The sequence below is a fragment of the Felis catus genome, chromosome B2 (assembly GCF_018350175.1).
Source record: "Felis catus isolate Fca126 chromosome B2, F.catus_Fca126_mat1.0, whole genome shotgun sequence".
Classification (NCBI taxonomy): domain Eukaryota; kingdom Metazoa; phylum Chordata; class Mammalia; order Carnivora; family Felidae; genus Felis; species Felis catus.
In genome coordinates, this window is record NC_058372.1 from 80,708,267 (window position 1) to 80,715,153 (window position 6,887).

Genomic DNA, 6,887 nt, shown 5'->3' on the forward strand with positions numbered 1-6,887 from the left:
ATTCTGGGCAACCTTTCTACATTTACAAAATGTTTAGTTCACAGCAGGTTTCACTTTGGACTTGAACAATCTGTAAATATTTACATAAAATTTAAAGATGGGCCAGGAGTAGGTCACACACTCTCACTGACAAAACAGGAGCGATTTTCTATGATTCCCAGGGTCTTGGTGCTGCTTTGCGTAATGTAGCTCTAGCTGTGCAAGAAGTTTATGCCCTTTTCTTCCAAAATGCAAATTTTTACAACCAGCCTTGGCTTCTGATCCTCCAGTGCCTCTGCTAGGGTCCTATGTCACTGGAACTTCTGTAACATCCAGTTAGTAAGAGAGGAACAGGAAGGTAGATGCAGTGTCTGCTGTATAAATGCAGATTTTGGCAAATATGTTGCATCTGGTACTGTTCTATGTTCCTTGTCCATGAGAGTAGGAGCCATGTCCTCTGTTTAATATGGTTCCTGTGCACACCTAGTCATTGACTCAGGGCTAGACTGTACATACAGGATGGGGAATAACCTTTAGACAGTCCAGAAAACACATACAGCATTCAGGAGAAATTCTTTACAACATAAAATGAGAAAATTCCTCTTCTGCAGAATGGGCACAATGCCTACTTCCCAAGGTTGCTTTCAGGAGTCATCGAGGCAAGTACAGAGAAAGTAGTTAACACTGTTCCTGGCACATATTGAGCCTTCAATAAATCACAACTATTATTTTAGTGGGTGTTCTCAAATGTCAAATTCTCATGTAGGTCCTCAGGCATTTAATAGCCAAGTTACCTCATCTGGTCAATAACACCTACGAAGATGACAGGTTATTCAAAAGGAATGGATTATTTACCTTCAGAGGATTGCCATGGCACCCATGATATTAAGTATGTGGCTCTTCATGTTGCATTCTCCATCAGAAAGTTATCAATCCCTGAGTGGGACTCAGTTTTGATTTCAAGTTTTGTTTTTCTTGTATCTTTCAATTTTCTGGATAGCTACAGACATTTACTTGGTGGAGACTCATAAATCATCTACTATGTGCCAGGCCTTTAGAAAAGAGCCAAATACAGCAATATTAAACAATAAGAAGTTGTAGCCCATTCAGTGGCAGAAGAAAGGTTACCTAAAAGAAAGGCAGAAGAAAGGCCAGCTCTAGCTATTGCATACATCCTCATCCAGCATTTAAAAAATTTTTTGAGGGGCGCCTGGGTGGCTCAGTCGGTTGAGTGTCTGACTTCGGTTCAGGTCATGATCTTGTGGTCTGTGAGTTCGAGCCCCACATCAAGTTCTGTGCTGACAGCTCAGAGCCTGGACCCTGCTTGGGATTCTGTGTCTCCCTCTCTCTCTGCTCCTCCCCCACTCAAGCTCTGTCTCTCTCTCTCTCTCTCTCTCAAAAATGAATAAACGTTAAAAAAAAATTAAAAAGTTTTTTTTGAACTAGTATTTTAAACTTAGAGCTTCCACATAAAAATGCAGATATCCTGCTTCTCTTGGATAAACCAGGCGACATGGTAACACAAAGCCAGTATTCCCACCTACTCCTGTGTGGCAACAGTCAACAAGAAGCTAAGACAAAGTAGTGGTTGCCCTTCCCTACTATGCCCCCCTCCTCACCAGGAGAGTGAAAAATGAAAATGAAGGGCCCCGAATTCACGAATTATTAACAATTTCAAGATGATTAACAACAGATGATTCAACCAAGTGTGAGATCCTTCTGAGCAGGGGGGGAAGGGTACAACAGAGCACACACATGCCCACGAAGCTGGTCTTGCACCACACCCCCTCAGCAAAACAGGAAGGGTATTTATTTCTCTAAGTAATTCTGTGATTCATTCAGTAATGAAGCCAGCATTAACAACAAGCCAGCTACCATACCCCCCCCCCAAACCTGAGGCACAAAAAGTAGGGGAGTGAAGCCCAGCACACTGAGCTAGAGAGCCTCTAGGATCTCTCTCCACCCTTGTTAAGGCTGGATCCATACCAGAGATACTAAGCGTGAGTTAATCCAAATAAAATTAAACTGCTCCCAACGATATAGATTGGCCTGAGCCCTATTGTTGGCATCACAGGAGCCCCGATCAACCATTCTGAGGAACAGCTCACAAGCGCTAATGAGTAAGTCCCGTTGGCTGTGCAGACAGTGGGCCCAGAAGTGAAGGGCCGGCCTAGGAGAGATTTGAACATGAACCTGACCATCTGGCTCTCCGTGACTCACTTTGATCACAAAATGAATTGCAACAAATTGAAGAGCACATGGCTAGAGTTAATTGTCTCATCTGTAATCTGAACCCACTTTTAAGCAGTTGTTATTACCCTCTATCAGGTGGAAACGTTTCCTACCATCACTGCAAAGTGCATTTCCTGATGAACTGTAATGGATCATTAAATTCCATATCTGAATAACAATACTTTGCACTTATGCAGTGCCTTTCATCCAGGGATTTCAAGGCAGTTTGCAAATAATTAAGCCCCTCATACAGCAGCCAGCCAGAGGTGAGTGACTGGAAAGAACTTGCCTGAAGATACTGAGTCAAAGGCATGATTCAATAGAAAGGGAATAAATGGCTTCCTCCCAGGCATTAGCAATACTGAAAAGTGAACTGGGGTGGAGTGGGGGTGGGGGGGTTGTTCTGATGACCCCCCCTCCCTTTCTGCTTACCCCCCTCTTCTCTATGGCAGATCCTCACATGCAACCTACAAGGAACAGAAAACTAACAAGGGTATTTATAATTTAGCTATGAGTTCAGACACACACATGCATGAAGAGAATGTTTTCCCATATAATCCTGGCATATACAAAATGAACTGACATTTCAATCCACCTGCAGAAGCAACAGATACCAGAGGAATTAACTCAACACACTTATGATTACCAAATGTCAAACCCAAAGCCTTCCAAAATGCAAAATGAAAATATTGCCCTGCACAAATTAGAGTGTGTTCTAACAAAAGTACTTTTTATTCCATGGTTGTGTATTCCATTTTGGGGACCCCCCCCCCACTTTGAATGACATTCAAGTTTCAGGAACAGCAAATAGGACAGAATTGGGCAATCAATGCATTCTCTAAACCAGAACACTAAAAGGGAAAAAACATTTCAGTCACCACAACTTTTGTGGTGAAATTATAAACTCCTGAAAAACTGAATTTATAATGGAAATGCTGACAGACCTTTCACTGGAGCAGTCTGAGTGCAACACTGTAATTTAGCAATCTCTCTTACAGACTAAAGACTAATTCTAACAAGATGTCATTTTGACTCACGTTTATTACTACCTGCAAGAATGAAAAATGCCATTTACTCGGGAGCTGCCGGAGAACCAGGGTGGGGCAATCTCACATTTTAAGCAAGACGCCCGCTGCCTTACCAAAATAGCCCTCTCCACGGAAAGAGTGGCAGCCTTTCACGCTCAGCTTCTTTCATGTCAGCCAGAGCCTTCGCAGCTCGACATGCCTTTCCTACATGTTACATTTTAACGATCTGAGAAAACCGTTATCGGAGTTAACATCTCTAATTTTACTCTAAACAGACAAAAGCAAAATATCTCATTAGGCATCATCTCCGCCAAGGTTCCCACTAGGCAGAAAAGGATTTTTATCTAAAGTAATTACCCTTTTTAGTTAAACACACGCAACAGATGAAATTTACACACAGTGCGACTACAGCACTAGACAGCAAAGGTGGAAACCAAGGAACGCCGCGTCTCGCTACCCGAGGATCCGCGGGGAGTCTGCGGCGCAGTAGGGGGTGGGGCGCCCTCGTCCCTCCCATTTCTCGGGGGCCACGGGTCGCAGCGACCACGGTCACCGGGCGCGAGAGCTGCGAGGCGCGCCTTCTCCGACCACAGACAAAACCATCGGGACAGCGCCCACACTGGAACTTCCCCCAAGTTGTTAAACTCGCCTACACGCGAGAAGGTGCTGAGGATTCTCCGCACGTCCACAACCCCCGAAGCCAGGGGTGCGCGGCCCCTTTCACGTGCATACACTCGGCCCTGCCCGCTTCCTCCCACGGTTCGAGTTCCTGCACATTCTCGGCCAGATCGAAGTGGACGAGATGCTCACTCGAGTCCCCTCTCGCGGGCAACTGGGGTAGTCCATGAGCGCCGCCCGCCGCCCTCTCCAACGCCACTGGGCTACTAAGCACCCACCCGTGAGAGGAGTACGAAGCGATCACAGGGAGACTCGGCATGGGGAGGTGGGGAGGTGTCCCCTGGATAAACTCCTCTCCTAGGTGAAGCTTGGAAACTGAAGTGTGGGGAGGAAAAAGAGGGTGTGTGTGCGTTGCACTTTGATTTCATGTAGAATCTTGGGGAGGGGGAGGTATAAGGTTTCGGTCTCTGAAGGCACGAGCCCCTCGGTTCAAGCTCCCAGGGACGCATTCCCGTAACGCGGTCACTGGATAAGCGGGATTCCACCCAGCGCGCTTCCCTTGGTCTGCGCTGCGAGTCTCCCAGCTTGCCTCTTCCCGGGACCCTAAACTTGGGCTTTGATGCCGCGCCAGTCGCGGAGGTCTCAGCTACCCAGCGGCGACTGACAGCTGAGCGCGAAGGCGCGGTGGCCGCAGTCCCCGCGGAGCAGCCCCAGGCGCGGACGCCGCCGGCAACTAGGAGGCCGCCGGGCCTGGCGCGGGGATCGCGGGCTGGGGGCCGAGAGCAGGGCCGTGGGTCTGACAGCTGCTCCGGCTTGCGCGGACGCGCGCCTCCCTCCAGCCCGCCCTCCCCACGCCTGACTTATTACCCTCTGCTCCTCCTCCCCCTGCTGTTCCAAAACACCCGTCGACGCGAGCAAAATACAATGCCGCCTCGCCTGCCGTAAACAGCCTGGCGAGAGAGCTCACATTCGCCGCGCCGCGTCCGCCGGCTCGGCTCCCACCCCCTTCCCGTTCCTAGAAAATGCCATAAAAGCGGGCAGGGCGCTCGACGGGCGGCTGCGCGCCGGGCGGCCGGGCTCCCTTCCCGCGTCGCTTCCCCACGCCTCCCCGCCTGCCCCGCGCACCCGCTCCCTCCCCCCGTTAACTTGCCCCGCCGCCCCACCCGGTGCCGGGCCCGGGACCCAGGGCCGGGGACTCACCTCGCCAGAGAACTTTGCGTCCTTTTTCGCCTCCTCTTCCCAGTGTCTTCCCAGCCTGCAGCCCCCTCCCGGGAGCTGGCGCGGTGGGCGGTTCGGGGGTCACCGAAAGCTCTCGGAGAAGACGCGCATCACATGGCAGCTCGTTCCCAGCCCCCCGAGTGTACCGAGAAGGGGGAGGGGAAGGGTCGAGGGGAGGCCGGAGAGAAAGCAAGAGCCCGGCGGCCGCGGGAACAGGCAGGCGGGGTGGAGAGGGCGGCGGCGGGCGCTCACGTTAGCGCTGCTGCGACCGCAGCCCGGGTGTGCACGGTCGCTGCTGCTGCTGCTGCTGAGGCGGCGGCGGCTCGGCGCTGTTTGCTCCGCGCCGCGCGGCTCGCGCTCTCCCCGGAACGCCCACACTCTCAATCGCTACATTGTTGACATTCGGCGCTGACGTCACCCGCTCCCCATTCACAATAACTTTACGGGAGCCGGGCAGCGCACCTCCCCGGCCGCTGGGGCGCCGTACGCCTGGCGACTAGCGTAAGCCGCTCCGCGAATGGCGCTCCGGGGGCTAGGGTGGGGGGCGAGGGGCGGGGGCGGGCGCGCGCTCTCGGCCCGCTCGCGGGAGGGGGCGCGCCTCAGCCGCCGCTGCACTCCCCGCTTTGTGCAGCCGCGCGGTGGGGAGAGCCCCGTGCTCCCGGCCGGACTGAGCGCCTGGCCGGGTCCGGCCTTGTTCGAGACTCGCAAAGGCCTTGAAAGGCAAGGGTTGGGGGCTTGTGGGGGGGAGGGGAGTGGTGAGGGCTGGTATGGCACGTGGGGAGGGGTGCAGAGCCCAGGGCCCTGCCCCCAGGAAGAGGAGCCAGACGTGGAGACCTGGGATTCCTGGGTTGTCTAGCGTTTCCCAGGAGGGGAGGGAAAAGATGTTCCACGGGCCCCCACCAAGCTAACCTGGCCCCCTCATGAGTGGGGGTGGGGCGAGGAAGAGTAGTTTCCGACCCAACAGCGATTGAATCCTTCACCCGAGGGCCTGGGCCCGTCCCACTGAGCGAGTCTATAGCCCCCACGACTTGGTTTTGGAAGGGGCGAGAGCAATTGCTAAGTGTAAATGGAAAGCCTCGCTTTCAGCTTCAGCCCCAACTCCTCCTGGGTTCCAGCCTCTCCCCTGCCTCTTACTCCGGAGGCTGCCAGGGTGTTGCTGCTGTACTTTAAGGCCATCGTGTGGCTGCCCTGTCAGAAGAAAGCTTGATGGTGGTGAGGATTTTACAGAAAGTAATTAGGACTTAGAGTGAACGAACATTTGCAATAAAAGAAGGTTGTGTTAGTGCAGTGCTGGTGCCTGCAACTTTACCCCTGCCAAGGCCAAGAAATTCTGCCACGTTTCCCCGAACACCTATAACTTGGCCCCCTTGTGTACAGGCAGTATTCCATATTATTACATGTGGTGCTGATTTTTAATGAATATTATAAAACTTTGGCTCGCTCTACTGAGAGAAGGATCATAAATCCCCCCCCTGTAAAATGGGCCCTGGCATATGCTGAGGAAGCAGTGAAGCATTGCCCTGGGAGTCTTGTGATACCAGCCAAAGTGTTACTCTGAACCACCTTCGATTGAGGGCAGAGTTTTAAAAGGCCCTCATTTTGACCGTCTGTGTGGAAAGCTAAGAGATGGACCAAAGGAAGCTCAAAAGGCCAGGCTAATTTTTCTAACAGCATTGCAGAGCCTCTCATGTAGGTCTAGAACCACACGGGGAGTTTTTCTCTGCTAGCCTTTATGGTTTTCAGACGAAGAGAAGCCTAAGAGCTAGGAGCAGTTCTCAGTCTCTTGACTTTGGGTCTGGTGCCTCTTTTGAT

General features: G+C 52.1%; 1 protein-coding gene across 5 annotated transcripts in view; it reads right to left on the reverse strand.

Moving 5' to 3' along the window:
- The window catches only part of BACH2 (BTB domain and CNC homolog 2), a 357,596-nt gene extending 352,039 nt beyond the window's left edge, over window positions 1–5,557 (reverse strand). For 4 of the 5 annotated variants that reach the window (XM_045057851.1, XM_019830960.3, XM_045057853.1 and 1 more), the window contains exon 1: window positions 5,058–5,557. The gene's annotated coding sequence lies outside the window, so the exon portion shown is untranslated. The remainder of the gene's footprint in view (window positions 1–5,057) is intronic. The other variant, XM_011282461.4, reaches the window with a different exon arrangement.
- Between the last annotated feature and the right edge of the window lie 1,330 nt (window positions 5,558–6,887).